Source organism: Bos mutus, chromosome 17 (assembly GCF_027580195.1).
Source record: "Bos mutus isolate GX-2022 chromosome 17, NWIPB_WYAK_1.1, whole genome shotgun sequence".
Lineage (NCBI taxonomy): Eukaryota > Metazoa > Chordata > Mammalia > Artiodactyla > Bovidae > Bos > Bos mutus.
The window spans coordinates 45,507,771-45,522,090 of NC_091633.1; positions in this window are offsets into that span (position 1 = coordinate 45,507,771).

The window sequence follows — 14,320 nt, forward strand, 5'->3', positions numbered from 1 at the left end:
TCCCTTATCACCCTACCCAGAGGAGAAGAGGCAACAATCAAATCATCAGTTTTACTTTTCATTGTTCAGCCTTATTAACAGATAGGATTTTAAAGAGACCCTTTGTGATGGTGGTGGTTTAGTCATTAAGTCATGTCTGAATGTTGTGACCCCATGAACCGTAGCCCACCAGGGATTTCCATGGGATTTCCAGGCAAGAATACTGGAGTGGCTTGCCATTTATTTCTCCAGGGGATCTTTCTAACTCAACGATGGAATCCAGGTCTCCTGTGTTGCAGGTGGGTTCTTTACTGACTGAACTACTAGGGAAGTGGGAAGGACCTTTACTCTCATCTAACCATCACTTGGGCAAGAGCGTATGCTACCCAAACCCAGAGAATGTGTCCAAAATCCAGTTTGCAGAATCCTTGATCAGCCTCTTATTTAGAGTCATTTTAAACATGGCATACTCATGAACATTTTGTACTTATCACAAAATTGTTGGATCTAGAATTCTATTTTAGCCTTTTTCCAATTGTGTTAGTCTATTACTATCTCCCAATGCAGGCAGAGAGCACAAGACTCCTGCCTTGTTAAAAGACAGTACAACAAGCAGCATGCACTCAGCTCCCTTCTTGCCAAGTCCCATGGAGGCATTGTGGGGGTGGGAGAAGCTAGATGGATATTGCACATGCAGTGGCTTTATATCCGAGATGAGAAATACCAAAAGGGAAAATCCATATCTTTCAGAGCAAAAGTAAAGGAGCCTTTCCCTGGTTCTAGCGGGTGATATTACATCATGCATCTAAGTTGCTCACTGCACACACAACCCTGAAAAATGGCCCACATACACAAATGATTAATTAAGCCTTAAAATATTGTATGAAGGTATGAAGGTTGCTCTGAGTTCATGGCTGATTGCCTTTCCCAATAGCTATAACATTCCACATTTCCTCAAAATTACAAGTCTCATTTGCCTTTAGTCTATATGAGCCAAATAATAAAACAGAAAGTCCTATAGAAAATTGCACAGGAGGTCAAATATTGAAATTAATTTCAAATATTTTAAACCTGAAAAATATTAGATTTGATCTCATTCCATTTTATATGCATATATATTTTATATATACACATATATATGCCAATGTATATATAAATGTTAAATGATTTATAAATGTTTTTATACATGTGTTATATATATATATATATATATAATCAGCTTTCCTGGTATAGGAAAACATGTCAGAAAATTTTCTTTATATAGCAACATTATTAAATTATTTTTTTAGTTATAAAAATGTATGTGGATAAAGAATACTGCATGAAGACTATAACTTCAACTCAATGAGGGACAGGAAGTTAAATCAAAATAAGTGGAAAGAAATATTAACTTATAAATATTTCACTTCTTCCAAACTTAATCCTTTAATTTAATGCACCTTTAATCAAAACCTCAAGAGAACTCGATGCTGGAGCTTGACCTGTGTATTCTGAGGTTCACTTTGAGTTATGAATTTGTGAGAATTGACACTTCTGGATCCAGTGGAATTGAACTAGTCACCTGAAAATCAGTAGCACACATAAAGGTATGAATTTCAGGAAAAGAAAATAGAGTGTTTCAAATTCATACTTTCCTCAGAACAGTAACCATTATCTGATTGCAAAGGAAAAAATAAATGCTTCTTCTGTAGGCTAGTGACTGAGTTCAATCTCAGATTTGATATTTTATTTCAAAGAATCCATTATTCACACTTTCATAGATGACCCTCTTGTGTGAGGGTATATTATTTCTTGAAAGCAACCCTCTTAATAGAGAGATTGGTTACATGAAAAACACAGTATATTACAACTCAGTTAACTTATTGATTAGGCAGATAGTATAGTCAGGCTGAATTTACTGCATTAATATCATTTATCCACAGTATATAGAAATATAAGCTTCCAAAATCCAAATTACTATTTCTCTATTTATAAAAGAATGAAAATAATATTATATTTTCAAATAGTATTTCTGTTTATTAAAAAAATGGAAAATAACTGAAAATGCTTCTTTTTGGAAAAATAAAACAGTATGTGTGTGTGTGTGTGTGCGTGTGTTGCATGGTCATTTGCTATATAATGTTAAAGTTCATTATATAATGATAACATAGATTAGGAAAGAAATCTGCTGTTTGATAGAATGATTAATAGGGGCTTGAACAAGTAAGTGTATGTGCACATTTTTATGTAGTATTTATCTAACCATAATGTGATTTACTTTTGTGAAAAATTGAATACATGTTTAATGATAAAGGAAATTATAACCCTAATTCAACCACTGGTAAAAAATGTAATGAATTTGTTGAAAGCATAAATAGCTTAAAATGTATTGAATGAAACTAGCAAATATTTAGATGTTAGAAAGAAGAATATCTTTCTAGGCATTACATCCAATTACAGCAGAAATAGGGAAAGATGTGGCTATGTAAAATTATAAACTCTGTTCCATAAAATACTGCACAGTATAGAGTCAAATGATTAAAAAAGGAACATAAATGTAATATGTGTGATTTCTATTATTTTAACAAATAATTAAGAAAACGTCAATACCATTTAGAACACTGAGGAAAAATAATGAAAGGATAACTTATAGAGGTAGACAATGTGAATTCACAAATCTATGTGCGTGTGTTCAAACTTATTTAAAATTAAGTTTAAAAATAATAATTAAATTAAAAATATGAAGCTACCTTTTGCTTTTTGCCTGTCAAAGTGGCTTAAAAAAAAAAGAATGATACCAAACAGTGCTGATGATATGACAGGGTTATATTTTGGATTTACATTATCTACACTGTTGAAACATATGTCTGGAAGTCTGTGAAAATACACTGGCAAGGCCTTGATGTACATAGATTTTTTCCATTGCAACTCATAATTACTTTCTTGTACTTTTATCTCTCCTTCCTTTTCTTCCACCTGTTTCCATTCCTTCCTTTCTTGCTTCTTTTCTTACAAGAGTTGAGATCACTTTTGATACATTTTTTACCGGTCTTTTTCTCTTTTAGATATCTATGTTCTTTATCAAGTTCTGGGCATTACTGCACTAAAACAGTGTCTATCTCTAAGCCTTGGATTGAAACATAATTATTTTAAAAAATAATTTTACTTATTTGTTTATTGACTGCACTTAGCCTTTGTTGCTGCCCATGGGCTTTCTCTATTTTTTGTGGTGAGTAGGGCCACTCTCTAGTTGCAATGCACCGACTTCTTATTCTGGAAACTTCTCTTGTTAGGGACCATGGGCCTAGGGCTCTGGGCTTCAGTAGTTATGGTGCCTGGGCTTTATTGTCCTGTGACATGTAAGATCTTAGTTCCCCAACCAGGTATCGAACCCACATCTCTTGCAGTGGAAGGTGGATTCTTTAACCACTGGACCACCATGTAAGTCCCAAAACATAATTTTTATCTCTTAAGTTGGTTTTGCTGCTGCTGCTGCTAAGTCACTTCAGTTGTGTCTGACTCTGTGTGACCCCATGGACTGCAGCCTATCAGGCTTCTCCGTCCATGGGATTCTCCAGGCAAGAACACTGGAGTGGGTTGCCATTTCCTTTTCCAGTGCATGAAAGTGGAAAGTGAAAGTGAAGTCGCTCAGTCATGTCTGACTCTTAGTGACCCCATGGACTGCAGCCTACCAGGCTCCTCCATCCATGGGATTTTCTGGGCAACAGTACTGGAGTAGGGTGCCATTGCCTTCTCCCTAAGTTGGTTTTAAATTGCATCAAATCCTAGATGACCTGTTTTGACTTTTCTTTTCTCATTTTTATATAGGTGATAGAACAGTTCCACAGTATAATTCATAAATATAAAAATACATAGAACAATGCCTGGTACAGTAAGTGTTGGGTATGTTAAGTATTATAAGACAAATAAATGCATATGTAAATATAGTGACTGACTAGGAGAGATAAAATAAAAAAAAATGTGATCTTAGATATGTTAGGTAGTCAGAATAGGAAAAAGGAGTCTAGAATGGTGGTGGCTAAAAGACAAGGAAGGGAAACGTGCGTGAAAATAGAACAAAGGAAGGCCACAGGACAAGAATGAGAACCTCAGGTAGAACAAACAGCCCTCCTGGCTAGCCCAATTTACATAGGGCAGGCCCAGGGGGAGGAGACAAAAACTTATAAAAAGAGGAGCCAAAGGGCCGGGTGTCTCTCTCTCTCTCTCTCTCTTCGCCCCCCAACTCTTCTCTTTGCATCTTTTGGGCTGTCATGCCCTCACACCTTGAGGCTGTATTTTCCTTTATGTTCTAAGTAAAACTGAGCTGTAACACAGAGTTGTAACACTGGTCCATCTGAGAGCTGTGACACTGGTCTGCCCAAGAGCTGTGACACTGGCCTGTCCTAGGGCTGTGACACTGGCCTGTCCTAGGACTGTAACACTGTCCTGTCGCTTCAAATTTTTGTTATGATAAGACAGCACCAAGGAAATTTACACACTCCCCTGACATCTATGGCTCCTCTTTTTATATGTTTTTTCCTCCTCCCTCAGGGCCTGCCCTGTGTAAACTGGGCTAGCCAGGAGTGCTGTTTGTTCTGCCTGAGGTCCTCATTCCGGTTCTCAGACCTTCCTTTGTTCTATTTTCACAGGCTTTTTCCTTCCTTGTCTTTTAGCCACCTCCATTCTGGACTCTTTTTTCCTATTCTAACTACCTAACATATATCTTTACAGATTGTGCCATAATATTAGAAAATATCCATTATTACCAATAAGATGTACATAAGATAGATATATAAGATGTATATATGTATACTGTTCTAATGAGGCAAGTTTACCATAAAACTAACCTCAAGCTTGAGTCCTCTTGTTTAAAAAGTTTCCATATAAGTCCCTATATCTAAAATTAAAATCCTAATTAAACATTGTTTCTCTTAAGTATTTCTTCCTGTGTCCTCTATGGTTATATTAGCTTCACTCCTGTCAAACCCTGACTCATTTGCATGCCCAAGTGCGCACTTGTTCCTACCATGAATCGTTGTTGTTCAGTCACTAAGTCCTGTCTGACTCTTTGCAACCCCATAGAATGCAGCATGACAGGCTTCCCTATCCTTCACTATCTCCCAGAGTTTTCTCAAACTCATGTCTATTAAGTCAGTGATGCCATCCAACCATCCCATCCTTTATCACTTCCCTTCTCCTCCAGCCCTCAATCTTTCCCAACATCAAGGTCTTTTTGGAGTGAGTTGGCTTTTCCCATCAAATGGCAAAAGGATTGGCTATTCTGTCCTTCCAATGAATATTCATGCATACCAGTATGAAAAATAAAGATATATTCAGTCATGTGCACCTCAGTTTAAAGAATGGAGTTACTAAAAGATGTGTGATTACTTGGAGAGATATGGAATGTCAGATAATAACAATCCTCATTGCTCCTAACAACTAAAACAAATCCAAGTCAAGTTTCAGTTTTTCTTCTTAAGACATAAGTAACATTAAAACAAAAAAGAGAAGTGAAAAGCAAAGGAGAAAATCAAAAGGTAAAGCAAAAAAAAAAAAAAAAAAAGAGAGAGAGAAGTGAAAAGCAAAGGAAAAAGGAAATATATACCCATTTGAATGCAGAGTTCTAAAGAATAGCAAGGAGAGATAAGAAAACCTTCCTCAGTGATCAGTGCAAAGAAATAGAGGAAAACAATAGAATGGGAAAGACTAGAGATCTCTTCAAGAAAATTATAGATACCAAGGGAAATTTTCATGCAAAATGGACACAATAAAAGACAGAAATCATAGGGACTTAACAGAAGCAGAGGATATTAAGAAGAGATGGCAAGAATACACAGAAGAACTATACAAAAAAGACCTTCACAACTTAAATAATCATTATGGAGTGATCACTGACCTAGAGCCAGACATCCTGGAATGTGAAGTCAAGTGGGCCTTAGGAAACATCACTATGAACAAGCTAGTGGAGGTGATGGAATTCAAGTAGAGCTATTTCAAATCATAAAAGATGATGCTGTGGAAGTGTTTCACTCAGTACGTGAGCAAATCAGCAGTGGCCACAGGACTGGAAAAGGTCGATTTTCTTTCCAATCCCAAAGAAAGGCAATGCCAAAGAATGCTCAAACTACCACACAATTGCACTCATCTCACATGCTAGCAAAGTAATGCTCAAAATTCTCCAAGCCAGACTTCAACAATGTGTGAATGATGAACTTCCATATGTTCAAGCTGGTTTTAGAAAAGGTAGAGGAACCAGAGATCAAATTGCCAACATCATCGTAAAAGTAAGAGAGTTCCAGAAAAATTTCTATTTCTGCTTTATTGACTATGTCAAAGCCTTTGACTGTGTAGATCACAATAAACTGTGGAAAATTCTGAAAGAGGTGGGAATACCAGACCACCTGACCTGCCTATTGAGAAATCTGTGTGCAGGTCAGAATGCAACAGTTAGAACTGGACTTGGAACAACAGACTGGTTCCAAATAGGAAAAGGAGTACGTCAAGCCTGTATATCATCACCCTGATTTTTTAACTTATCTGCAGAATACATCATGAGAAATGCTGGGCTAGAAGAAGCACAAGCTGGAATCAGGATTGCCAGGAGAAATATCAATAACCTCAGATACGCAGATAACAACACCCTTATGGCAGAGATTGTAGAAGAATTAAACAGCTTCTTGATGAAAGTGAAAGAGGAGAGTGAAAAAGTTGGCTTAAAGCTCAACATTCAGAAAACTGAGATCATGGCATCTGGTCCCATCACTTCATGGCAAATAGATGGGGAAACAGTGACAGACTTATTTTCTCAGGCTCCAAAATCACTGTAGATGGTAACTACAGCCATGAAATTAAAAGATGCTTGCTCCTTGGAAAAAAAGCTATGACCAACATAGACAGCATGTTAAAAAGCAGAGACATTACCTTGTCAAGAAAGGTCCATCTAGTCAAAGCTATGGTTTTTCCAGCAATCATGTATGGATGTGAGTGTTGAACTCTAAAGAAACCTGAGTGCCAAAGAATTGATGCTTTTGAACTGTGGTGTTGGAGAAGACTCTTGAGAGTCCCTTGGACTGCATGGAGATACAACCAGTCCATCCTAAAGGAGATCAGACCTGAATATTTATTGGAAGGACTGATGCTAAAGCTGAAACTCCAATACTTTGGCCACCTGATGCGAAGAACTGACTCATTTGAAGAGATCCTAATGCTGGGAAAGATTGAAGGCAGGAGGAGAAGGAAATAACAGAGGTTGGGACGGTTAGATGGCATCACCGACTCAATGGACATGAGTTTAGGTAAACTCCGGGAGTTGGTTATGGACAGGGAGGCCTGGCATACTGCAGTCCATGGAGTCGCAAATAGTTGGAAATGACTAAGTGACTGAACTGAGCTGAACATTGAAACAAACCAGCCAATATTTTAAAAACTGTACTATGTTATTTATTTAATCATATTATGGCATATTAATGAAAGTAAGAAAAGAATCTAGCTGTTGATCAGTTCAGTTCAGTCGCTCAGTCGTGTCCGACTCTTTGCAACTCCATGAATTGCAGCACGCCAGGCCTCCCTGTCCATCACCCTCTCCTGGAGTTCACTCAAACTCATGTCCATCGAGCCAGTGATGCCATCCAGCCATCTCATCTTCTGTCGTCCCCTTTTCCTCCTGTCCCCAACCCCTCCCAGCATCAGAGTCTTTTCCAGTGAGTCAACTCTTTGCATGAGGTGGCCAAAGTACTGGAGTTTCAGCCTCAATATCATTCCTTCCAAAGAACACACAGGGCTGATCTCCTTTAGAATGGACTGGTTGTATCTCCTTACAGTCCAAGGGACTCTCAAGAATCTTCTCCAACACCACAGTTCAAATACATCAATTCTTCAGCACTTACTATGGCATCAAAGTATTACATGCTCAGTCCTTAACATACACAGTACAAAAAATGTGTCATGTTCTATCTCCTTGAATAAGAATTGGTCTTATTTTCTCTGCGCTATTTTTTTTTATAAGTCTCACAATTTATCATTTGCTCGTTTGTACTTACAAGCGTGTTTTTGTCATCATAAATCTGAAAGAATTTAGTCACTCAGTAAATCACTTGTAGATCAAGAAACTTTCTCATATGTAATTCTCTTGCCACTGAGTTGGATTAATGTCAGGTTCCATGAGATGTAAATAGTACTAGAGATATTTTCTGTTTAATATTCATGTTTCAAAAGAGAAGCTATGATTTTAATTAATGGATAATTGTTTTGCTTGTTTCAATAAGTATATGATCTTTACAAAAGCTTTTAATGTTTTGAAATCTATTTAATCATGGATATAATAATGCTACCTACTTTATTGGGTTATTGTGAAGATTAAACTAGATAATTTTAATTCTGGTAGATCTGTATGGAAAATGTGCATAAATGTTAGTTGTTAGTCAATTAGTTATATTTCTAATCTAAGATATAATGATTAAGATTATCTAAACTATTTCAAGATGGATATACAAAAGTAAAAAAGGAAACATGAATATAATTAAGTAGTGGGATTCAAATGTTAACTGTGACTGTTTAGGGAGCTATGTTAAGATGTATGAGTAAAAAGTTTCAAACAAAAATTTTGGACATTGTAGGAAATATTCAAACCAACTTGGTAGTGAACTTAATTAATACCTTTTTAAAAAAAATAACAAAAACCTATAGTAACAAGTAAAACAATGAATACATGAGCCCAAAATTTCTTTTCTTGTAAAAGTTTATAAATACTACATAAAAGTACAATAATAGTTCAACTATGATTAATAAAAGTCTAAAAAATGATTAAATAAAAGACACCAAACAAGCTGAACATTTGTTTTCTTTTATAATTTAATTTCATGATATACATTCCAAGCTTGGTATGACTCAAAAGCCTAGTGTTCCAGTATATCATTATATACATTCTAAACTTCATAATGCAATCTAGCAACACCCATATTACAAACAGGGGGTAAAGTAAGAGATAAGCAGGACCAGCAATGGCCTCAGCTGTTACTTAATGAATGTGCCTGTAAACTTCCCCAAAGACTTTCACATAATGACAACCATATTTGTGAAAGGGGGCTGTGGAATATATGCTTTAATACTAAGGGAGTCATATGACCTTCTAAAAATTATTACTAATGAAGACAGGAGAAGGAACTAAAGACATAATTTGTATTGGTCTGTACCAAAGTGAGGCATGACCTTTCAACACTGAAGTACTACTATGTGGCTGTATCCTGTGATTACTTACCTAAGCTTCACTTCCTTCTTAAACCGGAGACACACTAAAAGATGGCTCTAGATACAATTCATTTTATTTTTTCTTTTCTAAATTATGCAAGTATTGCATATTTATAGGAGAGTTGGAAAATATAAAACAAAGTTATCTATAGTTCCACTATATATTACATGCATTTTTTAAGTAGATGAAGACTTTTAGTTGGAGTTTCAATATCAAACTCTCAAAAATTAATAGATGAATTAGACAGAAAAGTAGAAGGATATGGTAGACTGAAAAGCAATGTGAACCAATTCAACATAATTAAGATTTATACAGTTTTCATACAACAGCAGGATACAAATTCTATTCAAGTTCCCATAGACTATAAACAAGGAGACACTGAAACATTTCTATGGACATAAAATAAGGTAAAAAAAATGTCATGATCTAAAGATTTTGAAATTGCAGTGTCCCTTATTACTGTGGAATTCTCTTAGAAATCAGTATCAAAAGATATTTGAAAATAACCCTCATATTTTCAAGTGCAATGTGATGTTTACCAAGAGAGATTTTTGACTGAGCCACTGGAAACCTCAGTAAGTTAGATGACTGAAAAAATAGAGGGTGACTGCAGAGAAAAAAGCATTTAAATGAGAAATTAATATCAAAATGAGTAATTAATATCAAAGATAATTTAAAAACACCATGTATTTGACAATTAAATGTACAGTTTTAAATGATGGGTATATCTAAGGAGCCATAACAAGGAAAAATAGAAAATATTTATGACAGAATAAAAATGAAAAGAAGATTTATCAGAATTTGTTGCATGCAGCTGAAGCTGCTCAATGTAACTAAATACAACGTGGAATCTGAAACAAGGTATGAAAAAAGATAATGGACACTAGTATAAAATTTTGTGAGATTTAAACAAAATGTGACTTTAGTTAATAATATCATATCACATGTTAATTTATTGTCTATCTTTACAATATAGTATTTCTTTATATTCTCAAAATTGGATTAGAAGTTTCAAAACTCATTCAATTTTTTTAAACACTAAGATAAAAAGATTTCTAGATTTTTAGCAGTAATACTAGATCCCAGAATAAATGAAATTATATCAAGTTTTGGGTGGATATATACTAGAAATCTAGCATTCTACTTATACTTAGTCAAACAAGTGGAATCAAAATGTCATAAATTTTTACCTAGGAAAAAATTCACATATTTCCTAAAATATGTGTGTGTTTGTGTGTGTATATATTATACATGCTATTTAAATGCACATGTGTGTATACAAAAGCTTTTCTGCTATCCTTGATAGAGGCTTGAGAAAGAATAACAAAAAAGTGATGGAGAAATTTGAAAACATAAATGAAATGGGAGCACTGAATATGAAATAGAAAAATTGAAACTAGATAAAAATTAAAAAAAAATCATCATATAGTCCAGTTGTTTTTAAACATGGTTGCTCATTAGACTCATATCTAGAGCTTTAGAGGAAAAAAAAATTACCTGGGCATTGGTATTTAAAAAAAAAATTACAAGATAATTCTAAATAGCATCTGTTTTCTCTATTAAATGGTAGTTTTAGTGATACAGAATTCTTTTATTTTCTGTTGACCTATGATGACAAAAAATGTTAAACAAATTGTTGTTGGTCATTTGCTAGGTCATGTATGACTTTTTGTGACCCCATGGACTACATGCAGCATGACAGGCTTCCCTGTCCTTCACTATCTCCTGAACTTTTCTCAAACTCATGTCCATTAAGTCGGTGATGTCATTCAACCATCCCATCCTTTGTCACCCTCTTCTTCTCCTGCCCTCAATCTTTCCCAGCATCAGGGTCTTTTCCAGTGAGTTGGCTTTTCACACCTGGTGGCCAAAGTATTGAAGTTTCAGCGACAATTTTTCCAATTAATATTCAGGGTTGACTTCCTTAAGGATTGACTGGTTTGAACCCCTTCCTCTCAGGAGACCTTTAAGAGTCTTCTCTAGCACTGCAATTCAAAAGAATCCATTCTTTGGAGCTCAGTCTTCTTTAGGATCCAACTTTCACATCTGTACATGAATATTGAAAAAAAAAATAGCTTTGACAATATGGACTTTTGTCAGCAAAGTGATGTCTTTGCTTTTGAATACGCTGTATAAGTTTATCATAGCTTTTCTTTCAAGGAGCAAGCATTTTTTAATTTCATGTCTGCAGTGATTTTAGAGACTTCTTGATTCCAACTTATTAAATGAATAATAGTTTCATAATCACAATAATAACAGATGTTTATCAGTTTTAACAATCAAATCGCAGGACAAAAAAAATGAAAGATAATTATAATTGCAAGCCATAATCGGAACATGATTAGCCTAACAATATAAAATAATTACATACAATTTGGGCGTTAAGCACAGTGATGTGGTAAGTGAAAGTGTATACATACACATGTTCTCATTCACTCAGCCAGTCTACTTCTTTTGGTTGATGCATTTAAACTATTTACATTTAAGTTAATTATCAATATGTATGATCCTATTACCATTTTCTTAATTGTTTCATGTTTATTTTGTGTAAGTCTCTTCATTCTCTTATGTTTCCTAACTGGGGAAGTTCCTTTAGCATTTGTTATAGAACTAGTTTGATGGTGCTAAATTCTGTTAACTTTTGCTTATCTGGAAAACTTTTTATTTCTTAATCAAATCTGAACAAGAGTCTTGTTCTGTCGAGTATTCTTGGTTGCAGTTTATCCCTTTTCATCATTTTAAATATATCTCTTCTGCTCTGTAGTGCTTCTGTTGAGAAATCAGCTGATAACCTAATGGGAGTTCCCTTGTTTGTTATTTTGTCATTTTTATCTTATTGTTTTTAATAGTTTGATTTTAATTTTTGTCAGTTTAATTTTTGTTTCTGGGTGTATTCCTCCTTGAATTTATGCCGCCTGGGACTCTCTGTGCTTCCCAAATTTGGTTGACTATTTCTTTTCCCATGTTAATGAAGTTTTCAGCTGTTACCTCTTCAAATATTTTTTCAGGTCCTTTATCTCTCTCTCTTCTCCTTCTGGGACCTGTATAATATGAAAGTTGGAGCATTTAATCTTGCCCTAGAGGTCTCTCAGGCTGTCGTCATCGTCTTCTTTTTTTTTTCCATTCTTTTTTTCTATATTCCATCTTGAGGCAGTTATTTCCACCATTCTGTCTTCCAGGTCACTCGCCTGTCCTTCTATATCAACTATTCTGCTGTTGATTCCTTCTGGTGTATTGTTCATCTCTGTTTGTGCTTTGGTAAACATTTCTTGCATCATCTCCTTTCTTTTACCAAGATCCTGGATCATTTTCACTATCATTATTCTGAATTCTTTTTTTTTCTGGAAGGCTGCCTATCTGCACTTCATTTAGTTATTTTCCTGGGATTTTATCTTGATCCTTCATCTGAAACATAACCATCTGCCTTTTCTTTTTTATTAACTTACTGTAATGTGCTTTTCATTCTGGCAGCTGTGGGCTTGTGGTTCTTGCTTCTGTCCTCTAGTGGATGAGGCTAAGAGGCTTGTGCAAGCTTCCTGATGAGAAGGGAAAACTGGGTCTTGATCTGGTGGGCAGAATGGTGCTCAGTAAAACTTCAATCCAATTGTCTGCTGATGGATGAGGCTGTGCTCCCTCCCAGTTAATTGTTTGGCCTGAAGCAACCCATCCCTGTCTTCAGGCTCTATAGTAGGGCTAATAGTGATCTCCAAGAGGGCTTACACTATGGGGCAACTCTCAGGACTGCTGCTACCAGTTTCCCTGTCCTTGCATCAGCCACTGCCTACCCAAAGATCCACAGGAAACCTTCCAACATGAGCAGGTAGCTCTGGTCCATTCTTCCTTTCTTCTGTGTCCTGGGGCTCACACGAATTTCTTTGTGTCCTCCAAGAGTGGAGTCTCTGTTTCCCCCAGTCCTGTGGAAGTACTGTAATCACCAGTCCTGTGGAAGTACTGTAATCAAATTGTGTTGGCCTTCAAAGTCAGATTCTCTGGGGGTTCCTGGTCCCTTTGCCAGATCCTCAGGCTGGGAAACCTGACTGGGAGTGCAGAACCTTTACAATATCAGGAGAACTTGTTTGGTGTTATTGTTTTCCAGTTTGTGGGGTACCCACCCAGCAGGTGTGGGATTTGATTTTATCATGATTGTGCCCCTCCTGCCATCTCACTGTGGCTTCTACTATGTCTTTCAATGTGGGGTATCTAGTTTTGGTGGGTTCCAGTGTCCTCCTGTCAATAGTTGTTCAAAAAATAGTTGCATTTTGGTACTCTTGCAGGAGGAAATCTAACTATAATTAGCTTTAGAATGTCTCTAAAGACTGTGACTAATGTAACTAAATAGCTATAGAAAATTCTATAGAAGATTACTACTCCAAGAGTTGAAATCAGTAAAAGTTTTCATTTCTTTTTGAACAATGAAATTAATAAACATTTGAGTTTTTTAAATAAAATGTTTTACTAAATACTGTAGAGGATGAAAAGGTAAATGCCTGGAAATGTCAATATTAAATGCAATTAATTAAAAAGTACATGGCAAAAAATCAGTAGCAAGTAAAAACACTTCAAGTCACTCAAGGAGACACATTCTATAAATAGATATTTCAACTCTTTTATTTTATTTTATGTTACATTTTAGTAAAAGAAAATTTTTAAATTTTATGTTTTAAATATACATTAATTCAGTCTTTGCCTTGACCTGCCTTCAGATTATCTATAACCTTATCTAGAGTCTCAAGTTCTCTTTTTTCTCCTTCCTTCCTTCTTTCTCCTCCTTTCTTTCATTCCCTCTCTCCCTCCCTTCCTTCTAGATTTCTTACTCTAATGATTATTATTTTTTTAATTTTATTTTATTTTTAAACTTTACAATATTGTATTGGTTCTGCCATATATTGAAATGAATCCGCCACAGGCATACATGTGTTCCCCATCCTGAACCCTCTCCCTCCTCCCTCCCCATACCATCCCTCTGGGTCATCCCAGCGCACCAGCCCCAAGCATCCAGTATTGTGCATCGAATCTGGACTGGCGACTTGTTTCATATATGATATTATACATATTTCAATGCCATTCTCCAAAATCATTCCACCCTCTCCCTCTCCCACAGAGTCCAAAAGACTA